The following is a 16,725-nucleotide window of genomic DNA, read 5'->3' on the forward strand; positions in this document are numbered from 1 at the left end:
TGTCAAATATTAAAAAATCAGACATAGTAAAAAAAGACTTTATTTAAAAGCATCATCACAGGAAGTGAGAAAGGGACCATTGCAATGGTGGGGCAGAGGAACTATTGCAATACAGAGAATTCTCTGAGTATAAGATCTTCAAGATCTCAAGAGTTAAGCAAAACATTTTTGACTTCCGGCCAAGATGAAGGCATAAACAGACACGCTGCATCTCCCTCCACAACTAAGAAGGAATACACCTACCTCAAAACTAGAAACAACCAGAAGTTTCATAAAATCAAATTGCATGGAAGTCCAACAAACAAAGATATAAAGAAGACATACTCATCCAGACAGGTAGGAGGGGCAGAGCCAGGGCAGAGAGGACATGGTGCGGTGGTGGCAGCAGCAGCAGGAGCGGCAGGCCAGTGGAAAGTACAGTTACACAAATTCAAAAGTCAGAAGGAACACCCAGGAAGTGTTCCCAGCTCTTCACCAGACCACGCAGCTTATGGTCCCAGGACTGGTGAAAATAGAGCCTCATTGCTTCTGACTGTGCAAACCAGTGAGGGGTTGGGGCAGAGACAGAAACTGCCAGTCTCTCAGCAGAGTCTACTTGTTTAAGGGGCCCCCATGGTTATAGAATGTCCATAGACCCACCCACTCTGGGAACGACAGCCAGGGCAACAGCTAGAGAGGCACCAGTCCCATACAGAAGTGGGAGAAGTACCTGGAAAAGGGGCAGGTGCTAGGCAAGCGGTGTTGTTCCTTCTCAGACACCCCCCCCATAGAGCGCCACAACATGGTGAAACAGGTCATCCTGTACTGACTGACAAATCCCTAAGGCTCCGCCCATTGCAACATAACAAGAACAACAGCTCTGCCTGGGACATGGAGGCAAACAAACACAGGATGGGGAGACCGAGCAGTATGGCTCAAAGGAGGGAGCGGATCAGGGTTTCAGTGGGAGAACTGAGTGACGAGGAGATAGCCAACTTAACAGATGAGGAGATAGACAACCTAATAGACACAGAGTTCCAAACACTGGTGATAAAGATGGTCACAGGCTTGACAGATATACTTGAATATGGCAAATGCATAAGAGAAGAAGTGAAGGCTATGCTAAGTGAAACAAAGGAAAATCCACACAAAACCAATGGTGAAGGGAAGAAAATGGGGTTCAAATCAATTATTTGGAACATAAGTAAGAAAAAAAAAAGTCAACCAGGCAGAGTGAGGAGACAGGAATTCGGAAAAGATGAGGAGAGGCTTGGGACCCTCTGGGACAACTCTAAGTGTGCCAACATCCAAATCATAGAGATTCCAGAAGAAGAGGAAAAGCAAGAAATTGGGAACTTATGTGAAGAAATAATGGAGGAAAACTTCCCAAATTTTGCAAAGGGAATGGACATACAAGTTCAGGAAGCATGGAGAGTCCTGGGAAAGCTGGATCCAGAGGGGACCACACCAAGACACATGATGATTAAAATGCCAAAGGTGAAAGATAAAGAGAGAATCCTAAAAGCAGCAAGAAAGAAGCAGAGATTAGCCTACAAGGGGATGCCTATAAGACTATCAGCTATTCTCAAAGGACATTTTGCAGGCAAGAAGGGACTGGCATGCAGTATCCAATGTGATGGTAGGTAAGGACCTACAACCGAGATGATTCTATCCAGCAAAGCTATTATTTAGTACAGAAGGACAGATGAAGTGCTTCCAAGACAAGGTAAAGCTAAAAGAGTTCATCATTACTAACCCATTATTATATAGGACTTACTTAAGAGAAAGAAAATCAAAACTATGAACACTGAAATGACAACAAACTCACAACTATCAACAACTGAATCTAAAAAGTAAAAACAAAATCAAACTAAGAAAGCCAGAACGGGAACAGAATCATAGGTTTGGGGATGATTTGGAGGGTTGTCAGCAGGGAGAGAGAGGGAGGAGAGGTGGGGAAATGGTGCAGGGATTAAGAAGCATAATTGGCTGGTACAAAACAGACAGGGGAAAGTTAAGGATAATATAAGAAAGGGTGAAGCCAAATAACTTATATGCAGGACCCATGGACATGAACTAATGGGGATGGGATTGTTGGAGGGAAGGGGGCGTACTGGGTAGAGATGAGCAAAGGGGAAAAAAATTGAAACTACTGTAACAACATAATCAATAAAATATACTTAAGGAAAAAAACACATTTTCTTTTCTGGAGAGAAGTAAATAAAACCAGAAAGAACCAGGTAAGAGAAGCAAGATGACAGGGTGGTTTGATGAGACAGTAGGTCAGAGAATGTTTTGCTCTGAGGCTAGCCTAGTTTGGAGGTAGACTGGGTTGGGAACTATTTAAGGAGAGCTTTTATGCTACTGAGATTATAAATAGGCAAAAGTTCAGGAATCCAGTAGAAGATAATTTTAACCAAAATTTAGTTATAAAGTATTTTCCTCCAATCGATCACTAGACAAGTAGTTCAGTCAATCATTTATGAGGCAAAGAGACATGACAGGAGTCTATGTCTGCCTGGGTGATAGCTAAGCAAGTGGGCATCTTTTAGTTTTGTGTAAATCATATGGTAAGGGTGGTTCCTTTTGCTAAGATGTTTCCCAGAATACTAACAGGCAGGCAGACTTCTTACCCTTCTGTTTTCCAGGAGTACAGAGCTCAGTTAAAATTCAATATCGTCAGCATGTGCAAGATTACAGTTCTTGAAATATTACTATTTTTGTGGTCTAGCTACTAATATTTTAAATTTAAAGTGTATTCTTAATACAAATAAAACCTTATTTTCTACCTTTATAAATAACCAGGGATTTTTGCATCTTTTTAAAATAGAAAAATAACAAATATACAATGTATTTAGTTGCATTTCATAAAAACTACATGCAAGCATGCGAAAATATTACTTATTTAAATATTTTTATATCTTCGAAGCTGACAATATGCTAAGGTGAAAATGTTTTATTTCCTGACTTTTCTCAAGTTTAGCATTCATGAAATGGAGAGGTGCTCCTAATGTATTGCTTTCTAAGTCAGGATATCTGCAAGAGATGCAGTTTACGGTGAATGCATAAACTGGTCAGTTTTATTTTTTTTCCTCCAGAGCAGCCTCATACCACTTTCTACAAATATATATTTGGTAGAAAATAACCAAAAGGTCACACTGCTGAATATACTTGGAGGCAAATTTATTAAAGTATAATTTAAATGCCTTTTTTATTAGTACAAAAATTGACAGTTTCTTTCAAGTAGCAACTTATAATTTAGAAATACTTTTAATTTATTTCATGACACTTATTTAGTTCACTGAGAAAGTTGACCAGTGACCATGAATATCTTTTGGCTCATGTAACAAAACCAAGAGCTGAATTTGGAGAACCAGTTTGACTGTAGCAAAATGTTCTTGGGTAGCTTTCTCTCTCTTCTGGAAGAGTTCACTAACAGATGGCAACTTGTCATTGTTAATGGAGTGTTAGCCTGAAAAACTTCAAGGATCCATGCAGAGTATGACACTCTTCTCCTCCTCTTTTCAAGCCACCTCACAGAAATAGCCAATAATGACCTCTTTCTTTTCACAGATGATACCACCTTATGTCGGCTGATTCCTTCCAAAAGGAAGGAATACAGTATCTGCTCTAATCCAAATATGACAAAAGATTTTTTGTTGTTTGACAGCTAATTTGCATACTAAATAATAGAGGCATCAATGAAGTAGGAAGAATGTTTTGACCCAAAGGTGGGAGTCCTGAGTTCTAGTCCTGTCTTTCTGAGTTGGCCAGACAACTTATCCACTCTGAATTTCATTGTTCTCATTGAAACATGACCAGATTACCTTACACAAACAAGGAACTCATTTCAGGTAAATTTGCAAGATTCCAAATTCCTTTGATATAAACAAAGAAAGCATACATTTGTTAGCTGATTGTGTGTGACCATTTTGCACTTAGTTTACTTTAGTAAAATTACATTTTTATAGGAAAAAAATGGCAATTGGTTTCTGAACAAAAACTCAGTATTTGTTCAGCAGTACATGGATTTAAAAGCTCTCTCACAATATAATTTTTGTTTCTGTAAATTCATTCGTAAGTTCAAACTTCAGAGATGGCAATATAAAATGGTAAAAATTTACCCAAGACCGCACAACTTGAAGAGGTCAGTTCAGACTGTCACCAAATGTTGTGAATCTTGGCACTAAGCTTCCTTCACTTGTTAAACCAGAAGTATCTATTTTATTTTATTAATGGTAAATAAATTCACATCACACCTACTAGTTGCATGGTGTTTTATACTTTTAAATGTTTTTCAGATATATTTCTACTTAAAACTTGGGAATAATATCCAGAAGAGAAGAAAGATAGAAAATATGTCCAAGGTCACAGTGTTAATCAATTATAGATAGAGAAGAATTATTAGTAACAGGAAGGTAGAGGGAGGTATTGAAGGTATCTTCCTCAAAATTCCAAATCCCACTTCACATATATATATATATATATATATATTTATTTATTTATTTATTTATTTATTATTTTTATACACACTCATTTAACTTCATTTATCATTGTCATTTAAAGCTTGATTTTATGAAACAAAGAAAGACATTTTTAAAAGTTCTGTATCACTAGGATTTAAACAGCAGAAATAGTAATAAAATCGTAGGTATAAATTGTATACATTAAAATCAAATAATTGAAGATTTTTGTCAATATGGAACCTATACAAAACTATATAAATGAAATAGTGGCAAAAGGATCTACAGCAATATATGTTATTGTGCAGTATCAGTATCTTTATACCTAAAAATTCTGGATATTCAGACTCATTTTGCTGCATATCATATTTACTTATATTTCGAGTCAAGTTGCTTGACATTTAGCTCAGGCATTTAGCTTTATAGCAAAAATTTTTCCATCTATAGTTATTTCCTTCAAAAGAATTGACATTGCAGTGCTTATGTAATTGCTGGTCCCCTTTTAAATAGTGTGCAAAAAATTATATCAACCCTATGGAAAGTCAAACAGGTATCACAAAAAATAGAACAATTATGCACAGTTTAATAAAGTATAATGTTAAGTTTTCCCCATCTAAAAAGTTATAAATAAAATAAAACATGAACTGTAGTTGTCTTGGTTTCAGGAAACACACATCTGAGAATGACATTAGTGCTCTCCTCTCATCTTTAGTCATGGACAGGGGTTTTGTAGGCCACCATGCTGTTTACTTTGTGGATTATAGTAGTGAAAGAATGCAGATGGACTTGCTCAGGATTGGTAATGAACTGTGGTCTTCCCACTTTTCAGTTACAACCAAATCTTTGTCTGTATAGATCAGTAGATTAAATGAACAAGAAATTTCCAACAGTGGCAGAAATGTCACAGTAGTTGTGACCTGTCTGATCACTTAGTGGATTTCATCTTAGATAACTTTCTGAGGTTTTTATCAGTGTGTACTGTCATCCTTAGCTGTCTGTCACAATCAATATCAAATTGCCACCTTTCAAGTTACCATTTTCAATATTTCTGAACACTTGTATAGCCAGTCTCCAGTTGTTCCACCACATTATTTAGATATTTCATGAGCTTCAGATCAGTAGTTACAAGCAAGATGAGTCCATATTTCTACATTCAAATAAAGGTTCCAGATGGATGAATACCACACTGATGTAAAACACTATCAATGCCAAATGAGAAGAACTCAGCCAGGATTTCAGCTTTCCCAGTCATGGTGATGCCTGGCTCCCAGGAGAGCTGCCACACCATGGCCAGGCCTGCAGATACTGTGCATGCACACTGTACACAGCCACCACCAGCTCTGCACAAACTTCACCCTTTAAATCAGCCACTCTTGGAAAATAATGAGGGTGGACACCAGTGCTTATTGAATAATTAGAAATCAATTATTTTTACCATGTATGTTTTCCTTAAATTTGTTCTTATGTTTCTAAGAAGCCATTTTCCTCCCTCTCTTCCTGTCTTTCTTCTTAGCATTCCCTTCCATTCCTTTCTCTTCATTCTGAGTGCTGCTGTCTACATTGTTGTTTTACACTGGTCTCATAGACACTAAAGTCTGTTGTCCCTTTAAGAATTGTTATACAATGACTCAAACGAATGTAATATTCAACTTTTTTTTGAAAGTGTGTTGGTACTTTTGCAGGTTCTCCTTTCTGTAATTAGAAAAATACCAATACCACTTTCCTGCAAATATATATTAGCAACACTATGAGAAAATTAACATTCTTATTGCACAAAATGTGTTATTTCCCTGAATAAATAGAATATCTAGTGGCAATGCAGTTTAAAACAGAACTGAAATGTAAATAGATAAGTTGGATTTACTAAAAGTATTTTTCTTGAATGAAAGGAATCTTTAAGACAATACTTTTAGTTTTAGACAAGATAATTTACTAATATTAAGAGTCACTTTATAATACCTTGAATATTAATAAACAGTGATAAATGTGACAACTGTATTTTACATTTGCATCATATTTTATGACTTCCAAGACATGATAGGGAAATTGGGGTTATGTAGTACAGGGCTATACCTATAGACTTCAGCATGACTCCATCTGTCCAAAGGTATCAAAATGCTCATATATGTAAAATGGTTTAGGCCAGTGATTTCAAATAAATAAAATATATTTGTTTTTAAACTGTAACCAACTTTATTGTACGATTGATTTTAAATCATAGAATCATAGAATGATAACCCAGGGAGGTACCGTGAAAGTTTATTTTAACCATTCCAGATAAGCAAACACCTATGAAATATCCTTAAAAGAAAGATTTAAAAACAAAAGATAAGATGATAAAAAGCATTATATATTAGTACACATTTTTTTTTATAATTTATTTATTTGTTTATTTTATTAGAGAGAGAGGAAAGGAGAAAGAGAGGGAGAGAAACAGCCCGTTTTTTGTTTTTTTGTTTTTTTTAATAATAGGAGTTTACACAAGAAAAAATCCAATGTAAAAGGCAAGGCCAAAAATTATCTTAAAAATGTATGTAATGAACAATTTCATTATGTAAATTCATGTTATGAACAATTTTGAAAAATGACTCCTTTTTCTGATTGCACTTATCATGTTACATAATATACATTACCTATTGGCTTGAAAATATTTTCTTTAATGATGGTTGAATTGTAGAGATTAATATATTGATGGGTAATCCATGAAAGCTAGCATTGAAAAAGGAGTTCTGTCATTCTAGGCTCTTAGCCTAATTTAATGATCAGATTAACACAGGGCAGACTTAAAGGAGAAAAACATTCAATGACCTCCACACAGGGGCTCCCTAAAAATATGAGACTCCCAGGCAGTCAGGTAATTGAGGCTTATATGCCATCCTGAGCTAAAGAGAAGTGTGTCTGGAACTTCAAAATGGAGGACTTCAGTTTACAGGAAGATGGAAAGAGCAAATGTTTAGTAAAAAATATGCTTGGAGTGACTTGCAGAGACAATGGGACAAAGAAAAAAATCTGATATCCAGGCCTTGCCGAACTCTACCTCAACTCATCTTATCTCACCTAGCCCATGTACTTTACAGTGATCTCTGGACCAGGCCCTTTATCTAAATTCCTTTAGGTGGCTAAAGGAAAGGTAAAAGTTTTTTTGTTTATTTTTTGTTTGTTTGTTTAATCTGCCAGGACTTGACTGCTTTCAGGTCAGAATAGTTGACATGCCAAGGTGGAACATTTTGTGGGCACTCGTTCTGAACTTCTTTACTCCTTAGTTACTGAACAGTGCTCAAACTTCAGTCACCTTCAAAGTCCTTTCCATTTGATACAATACACCTAACAAGATATTTTTTCCACTGCTCAAAACAATTTCAAACTCATTGATTTTGATGCCTTTCAGTGCTTCTCCCATTTTTTGTTACATAGCTTCCATATCAACAAAATGTTTCTCTTTGAAAAAAATTATTTTTATCCAGGGAAACAAATTAAAAAAATAAATCACTTGGGGACAGATCAGGTAAATGGGGAAGGTGGGGCACCAGGTTCATGCTATTTTTGGTCAAAAACTGCTGAACACTCATCATGGTGCATGCAGATGCGCTGGTAACTCACCCAGCATGAAATGGGCCAATGCACTGAGTCTTCAAAAAAATTCACTGAAGCCAAAGATTCACTGAAGCCAAATGCAGCTTCTTAACAACAACACCAGCTGATACACTGATACAAATGTGTTCCTAGAACACTCAGCTAGTGGGGGAAGTCTATACTAACTACAAGAGATCTGCCCTCCAGAAGATATTTCTGGTTTCTTTTTTGATCCCCCCTCGTGCATTCCAACCAAGAGTAATTCAAAATTACCTACATGATGTAATTGAACAGAAAATTAGAAAGAGGTACTCAACTGCACAAAATTATATAGGATATAGTTATGCATATTTATTACCTTCCTTTTTAAAAATTATTTGATTTTCTTTATATAATTTAATTTTTAATAACTATTATATTTAACTACCAGGTAGCAAAGTTTCTGAAAAGTTATCAATCACCACTCTATCTGATCCAGTTAGACCTTTGAGAGCTACCAAAGAATGCTGTAGATATTGGAGACATACACACTTACCATGCTTCTTTCTCAACAATGTTCCCCAGTGAACTCTGCTGTTGCTAAGATTTCCATGTGAGTTCTGCCTGACCTTCTGCTTCATTTTCATAAACAACCATAGGAAAAGTCTCAGCAGGTGGGTACATCATTGTCTTCTATTTTCTCAAGTTATCCAGCTATAAGAAATTCCACAACTTCTTGATTTAGCTCAAATGTACATAAATAATACAAGCATATCAATGTTTCAAATATAAATAATATTTGGTCCTGTGAAAATTCTATTTGATTAAAATTAAATTTTAGTGAAATTAAAAATATGGACCCAAATTATCTCACAAAAAACTTTATTAAATATTTTAGGTGTATCGTATCGGCAGCCGTCCGTCTCGAGAGACGATGGTGTAGCTTCTTAAGAGTCTATCTGCACCGCCGAGAATGGCTGTGCAGTCCAACTCGGGAGTGACACGGTATCTGTCTCCTCCCGTGTTGAATTGACATCTTGCGATGACGCTGGAGTGTCCTCTCCAGTGAAGCTAAAGCTACAGAGCCTGGGCAGGGTGATATGGAGGGTCTGCTGTTGCCCATGTAGTAAAGTCTTTATTAAGCATATTAAGTATGATTCACATTATTTTACATCTATAAATAGATATCTTGAAAAAAGATCATGCTATTTTTTCTTCTTCTCCAATATAGGGAGCATTCTAAGAAATATTAGAAACTGAATATTGTATTGACTACATGACTATCAACAATTACTAACAGATTTAACAGTTGTTCCATAACAATGCCTAGATATATTTTGAAAGATTTAAAGAGACTTTGATTAACTGGTTCTAATACAAAAGATAGCTTTGGAAACTCTTTCTTCTGACTCTCAGAATATAACTAGGCCCTAGTACTCGTAAGATATACCCCAACCCTTTAATCTCTGGTCTGTCTATGTCACATTGAAGATATGGCTGACTAAATTCCTTCTAATGCCTCTAGTAGTGTTGGGGAGAAAGAAAAAATTTTCTACCCTTCTAGGTTCTTTTGGCCGGTCTAATAATTAAATCAATGTGAGACAGAGAAGCAAAAAAGTATTCATATTTAATTACATATGTATATGTAATACATATGTATTACATGATAGTAATAGAGATCCCATATGCCTGAGAGGTTAAGAGATAGAAATGTAAAATGAGGTATATATGACATCATAAGCTAAAGAATTAGGTAAGTGGCCTGAGACTTCAGAAGTGAGAAGAGTAATTCACAGGATGATAAGAGCAGATGTTCAGTAATTAGATATGTGCCCTGCCATATAGATAAGTCATAAACATTAATTGTTGTAATAACTCTTATTATAGTCAGGGCACCCTATTTAAATTGTTAATGGGAGAGGTAAAAGTTTCTTTTGAGCGTGCCAGGTTTCAATTGCCTTAAACTCAAACTGACCTACATACCACAGAAGGACATCTTAGTGTGACTCTGAACAACTATAACAGGAACCGTTAGAGCAGACATTTCAATTCTCTGTCCCTTAATACTCGAAATGTGGTCAGGGACCAATAGCATCTATTTGTTAGAACCACAAATCCTCAGGCTTTACCTCAGACATACTGAATTAGCATCACTATTTTATAGGGTTCCCCATGTGATTCTAATAGAAATTAATGTACAAGAGGCACTAATCCAGAAAATATTTATGGACTCTAGGCTAGTTCTGATCATTGCTATAATTTCAGTATCTATCAGAGTGCCTGGCACTGGCACATACTCCAAAGTAAATGAATATGCTTTTGTATTGAGATTTGGATTAAATAAAAATAATTATTTTGAGATTATCAATTTGCTTTCTTCATGACCATTGTCATAAGTAGCATAAAATGGAATGTAGAAAAAACAATAGGAAATCCCTAACATAAAATAACTAGATCTTAGACAAATTTGGAATTATTAATAAAGAAATGTCAATTACAATGAAATACTTTTCTGAAATATTATTTTATTTGAATTTTATTTCTTTAAATCAGACAATATATTAAGGTAGTTTTCCTTAATATTGATGATATTAATTTATGCTCCCTTAAAACTTATTTTAAGCATATTTTTATTATCTAATTCAAGTGTTTTCAAAGTGCTTATCATCTGCATCTCTTGTAGTCCTTACTAAAATGCCATTTTTGAGACTTTGCTCTATAATCACTGAATAAAATAGCAAAGGTATACATTTCAAAACAGCTTGGTCAATTTTCCCTGTTGTTTGGGTATCATTTAATATGACTTCTTAGCCAATATGTTTATGATAAGAATATGCATGTGTGACTATTTTTTCCTTTCTTTTTTCTAGATTGTGAGTATATGTAAATATACAAATATTAATCTAATTAGCCATGCTCTGAGAGTAATCTGATCATCATTAAAACCAAACAAAAATAAAATAAGGCTCAGTTTAATGTAAATGTACAGATATTTTAGAGTGACACATTGGTTAGAGTTTAAAATTATAGTTTGCTTTAAACTAGATCATGTTGAGAATTATTGCAGCCAATCAAGACTTCTGAACTGTTTTGCTGGTATTTAGAGAACCAGCAACAACAACAATTCCTCTTACCATTCACTCATTCTACTATCATTCTACTTTTTCTGTCACTTCTGTTTAATAAAATCAAAATAGCTATTCATATTGATGGTGTAATTGTATATTGTTAGACAAAAGATATAGTCATTTTATCAATGGTGATAACTGTGCAAAGTATTTTACAAAATTTTTGTTTTAATATAATTTTTGTTTGATGTCAGATGGGGGGATGAAAGGACATGTGTTACCACCTCCCAACCTGCAAAAGCTGAGGAAGACTAGATTATTCTAATAATTCTAAAGAATAAATGAGTTACATATTAACATCTCTCCACATATGTATTATATGCATTTATTTAAATAGGCTCTTTACATTTCATTGCAATATACATTAACATTTCAGTTATTGAAGTGAGATAGTAAAACAACTATAAATTAGTGACATATACTTGAAAGGAAGAAGTTAATAGGAATACTTATTTATCATCTATTCTATTTATTTTATTTACTTAATTTTAGGACTGACAACAAAAAGTATTTTTCATGGACAATTTTTAATTTACTTTTTGACAATAATTTACACTTACTAGTTAAAAACCCCATGGATTTCTCTAAATATCATTATCTGATTATCATCCTTCACTTTATTAATTACCTGTTATATTGTGTTCTATATAAACACTTTACCAAGATAACTTTTTACTTGCTATATGTATCAAAAGAAGATTCAAATGCAAAAAAGATATATGATTTTCAATACATAAACACCAACAGTACAATTAAGGCAGCTGATTCTGTCTTTGAGCTAAGTTAATAGAAACTATATTAACAAACTTTAGATGTTCACAGAAGAGATGATATAAATCATTTATAACATATTATGTTATGATTTATTATCAATAACATTTTACAACAATGGAACAACAGTGCTGACCTACCTAGTACTCATTCTCGAACAGCTTTTCTTCTCTGTGCTCATTCAATCTCAAGGTGATCGCTTGTGTAAATATTATTTATATAATGCTACTTTTCACAATCATGTTTACAGTGTTCCATCTTATATGGAGTAAAATTCAAATTTGTTATCATATTCTGCCCTCACACACATCTTTTGTCATTATTGTCTACTTGCTCTCAGCCTCTCTACATCCTGTTGTTTCTTTTTTAAATTAATTAATTAATTAATTAATTTGTTTGCCTGTTTATTTATTTTTAGAGAGAGGGGAAAGGAGAAAGAGAGGAAGAGAAGCGTCACTGTGTGGTTGCCTCTCACTTGCGCCCCCAATTGGGGACCTGACGCGCAATCTAGTCATATGCCCTGACTGGGAATCGAACCATCGACACCTGACTCACAAGCCGACGCTCAATTCACTGAGCCACAGCAGCCAAGGCTGTTTCTTGAACAGCCTAAGTACTCTTCTGCCTCAGGACCTTTGCCCTCTGCTTCAAATTCCCTCGCTCAGGTAGCAATATGGCTCTTTCCTCACCAACTCTCACATATCACTTTATAAGAGAAACATCTTTGAAAGTTTATATAAAATGTCACTTTCCATCTTTGTCCCACTTTATCTCCATTACTGTGCTTTGTTTTTCTTCACAGCACAACTCTATTTGGCTAAAATATTAAATAGTGATTAGTTTATTTATTTATAGTTCATCTTCTATTAGAATAAGGATTATAGAAGTAGAGATTCTGTCACTGTCCCATTTCCAGGACTTAGTACAGAGTAGGGTACTTAAGAATTACTCATTAAGTGAATTATTGAGCAGAACATCATACACTGGCAATACTGGTATTTAATTATTAAGAGTTTTGTGACAGTAATATCAACATTTAAATATTTGTAGACTCCATCTTTTCCTAGAGATGATTTACCAGTTCTATCTAGAGATGATAGTGGGTGGAAGTGTTTTCAGTTTTTTTTCTCATGTAGGTCTATTTACTCATATACTAAATATTGATTGAATGTGTACTATGAAGGGTGACTATAGTCACAATCAAATAAGTATGATAATATCACTAAAATTTATTTTGTTATCTTTCTACTATATCCCCAAAATATAGTGAAGCTTTACATATTCTTTCTACATTTGCCAAGCAATTCTGCAAAGTTCACATATTTCTCCCCACCTTACAGAGGCCAAAACTGAGTTTCAATAACTTTAAGTAACTTGACCAAGTTAACAAATATTTTAATTAGTATTTGAATACAAGTTTGTCTCATACTACATGCTGCACCCACTGCCGTACTGCTTGTTATCCTATCTTCCAGCAGGAAATATTATGAAAACAAGATGATGTAGTCATGCTAAAATATCAACTACAAAATCTATTCCATGAGATTGTATTGATTCATAAGCCCATTTGTTTTAGCAATACTGAATATGTCCCTGAAATATGTTAGAGTCAGAAAGTATCTCAGGATTGTTTAGTCTGATTCTCTTATTTTATAGATCTAGAATGTCTGCCTAAGGCATGTTGTTTCAAACAAAATCACATAGTTGCTTTGTTGTCAAAACCTTTCTAACTCTTTGTTCAGTATTCACTCTATTGAGCCTTCTCCAACTCTAATTTACATCATACAAGATTTGAAATAAAATAAACTGTTGTCAGCCACCCTTTTGGAAGAAAGTGAAAAAGACTTTCACTTTAGGGCTGGGGAATTGACTATATACAGTGTAGGAACTGCTTTTCATCAATCAATAATACATTACTGGAGGTGGGAGAAATCAGGAGGGTAGGAAATCCAGGTAGAGAGAATGAATTATACATAATAGCAATTGGAAAACCATTGAAGAACTGAAGTGACATGCTGATACCAATGACCCCGAAGGCATTTTATGGCTAAGGTAGCTGATGGAGAGCTCCAAGTTGTAGCAAATTATGATCAGCAATCTCTTTGTTGATATGGTAGAAAATACATTACTTACAAATGCCATCAATGTCAATATAACAAAGCAGTAAATGCTACAAACTAGAAGTACATGAGCTTATTATACACCTACACACATACACACATACCACTTAATATATGACATAAAAATACATAAAATATGACATATATACACTTAAAGACATTTTTTCTAACTTAAAATTAGTGAATTCTGTTGTAAAATAACCTGGAAAATTTTTCAATAACATAAAATAAATTAAGTATGCTTGTCCTATATTTACGTACAGACCCACCTTTCACTTGATCAGAGCTCAGAGTTCTGCAGTGTAGGTACTATAGAGCTTATTATTTTTATATGTCCAATCAGTATTTCAACAGATGTTCTATTGAAACAAGTCTTAAGTGCCTGTGAAAATATATATTATGGTCAACTTATAACTTGTCTTTATTCACTTGTATTCCTGAAGCAAACACCTAAGAAATGTCCCAACTATTTTTCTTTTACAATTTCTTATTCTAAGTGTTTTTAAAATAAAAAAATAGGACTTTAGATTTTGCAAATGATAAATCCTAAAGTTATAACTTATTTTGAAAAAAATATTCCCATTAGTTATTATAAAATTGAATTTTTGATAATTATTCAATATATAAGATTTATATTATCTATATAAATGCTTAAACTTTTATTTACTTTATTCTTGTCTTATATTAAAGAGTTGAAATTTGGAATGCTGGATACAGAGTTTAGTAGGTGACAGGAAATTCAAAGCATCAAATAAATATTTTTCAATCTATATTAAAGATAAACATTGATGGGAAACAATTTAGCTTATAAGGAAACAAACAATTGAAGTCATAAAGTCTTACTTTGAATAGGTGATTGACATTATGACACAACCTTTTTATTTCTTTGTTATTTTTTAGGGTATATTTTGTTTTGAATACTAGACAACCATACTCAAACCCAACTGGAACAAAAGATAAACAAGATCAGTGCAATAAATCATTAAATAGTAACAGCTATGAAAAAAAATTGTGTCAACACTGGAACTGCTTGAAATTAAGTGTTCTAAAGACAAATAAACATAATCTAATTTTTGAGGTTATTGTTGTTTGAATAAGATTGTGAACTAGTCTGAAATTAATGACTATTTCTAAAAATGTGTTCATTGTGAAGAAAATAATTCTGAATCTTAAAAATAAATTAAATATGGGAATTTCTACTATTTTTTCTACCTTAAATTCATCCTTCCCATATTACATATTTTACTTAAACATAATCTCCCCCAAATTGTATTTTTCATTTCAAAATAAAAATGTAAAACATATTATCCATTAAGTCATGCTATCATGCTCAGATGTATCATATACATTCATCATTGTCTCTTTTTAAATCTTCTTTTCCATATAAAATTTCAGTTTTTCAATTTTACCAGAAATTCTACCATATTTTCTATCCATTAAAGTTTTTATTAACATTCTCCAAAATGACACCTTATTTTTTTAGTTGAGGTTTAAGATTATTAATTGCTTTCAGCAAGCAATAAAATCAAATGTCTCAGGCTTAAAATAAATATCTTGCCATGGCCACGTAGCTCAGTTGGTTAGAGCATCATACCAGTATGACAAGTTACAAGTTTGTGGGTTTGATACTCAGTCAAGTCACATACAAGAATCAACCAATGAATGAATAAATAAGTGGAATAACAATACCCCCTCCTTTGTTTTTCTTCAAAAAATTAATGAAATTTTAAAGAAATAAATATGTTACCTTGAGAAGCAGTGAATTAATGGAAAAATATAGATTCAAGATTTATTGTAGATGTGAAACCAACAATTATATGTTGATTTGATATGGGTCATTTTTTAGAATAAACCAATTATACTAAATGATTTAAAGGATGACAACTGAGACAGTGGTGGTGACAAAAACATAAATGTACAAGTGGTTTATACAGAATTGGGAAAAGAATAAGGTTGGACTTTGACTTGTTGAGTATCTTCTCAGTAGGCCAATTGGCAACTGGTTGAAAATACAGTTTATAATCTTATGGAGGAGGTCACATGTCAAGACACATAGATTTCACTCATGTCAACAAATTTTTTATAAAGTACTTATTTTTTACCCAGTAATTTTCTGAGGAGTGGTGTCCAGATATAGAATGAAATGAAACCTGTCCCTAGGACTTTTACATTTTATGTTTTAATATATACATACACATAACTACTCATCAAGAGTTATATGAAAGTATCTACAACATAAAATCTATGTGAAAAAAGCATATAGTTTGCCTTGATTGCTTGGATAAAGCCATGAAAAACCATGGAGTGGCAGATAGTAAGTTGACAACCAAGTATCACCCTCTCCAGTCCTAGTTAGTATTACTTTGTGCAAAGATAACTTAATGACAATATGGGACTCTTGTATACATACTCTTCACTGGAACTAATCTTTTGACTAATTCCTACCATCCTTAAACACTTGGCTCTATTACTAATTTCTCATTAAGGTCTTCCTTACTCTCTTGTCTTGTGTTTCTCATTATGAGACTCTGTAATCACTGCTATTTTAATATTACTAAATAGTGTTAAAATGATCTGTTTGCTAAATCTCTCATTAGACTACTTAATGGGAAAGCTGATTTTATCTCTGAATCCCTAAAGCCTAGTATAACACTTACAACACTGAGATGCTTGATAAGTCTATATGGGGATTAAAGGGGGGAAATAAACAGA

The 16,725-nt window shown here is 33.7% G+C and overlaps 1 pseudogene; it reads right to left on the bottom strand.

The window, feature by feature from the left end:
• Nucleotides 1-5,150: 5,150 nt before the first annotated feature.
• Nucleotides 5,151-5,730, bottom strand: LOC149996045 (mitotic spindle assembly checkpoint protein MAD2A pseudogene; annotated as a pseudogene).
• Nucleotides 5,731-16,725: the final 10,995 nt, after the last annotated feature.

This window comes from Furipterus horrens, unplaced genomic scaffold (assembly GCF_987537825.1).
Source record: "Furipterus horrens unplaced genomic scaffold, mFurHor1.1.pri manual_scaffold_12, whole genome shotgun sequence".
Lineage (NCBI taxonomy): Eukaryota > Metazoa > Chordata > Mammalia > Chiroptera > Furipteridae > Furipterus > Furipterus horrens.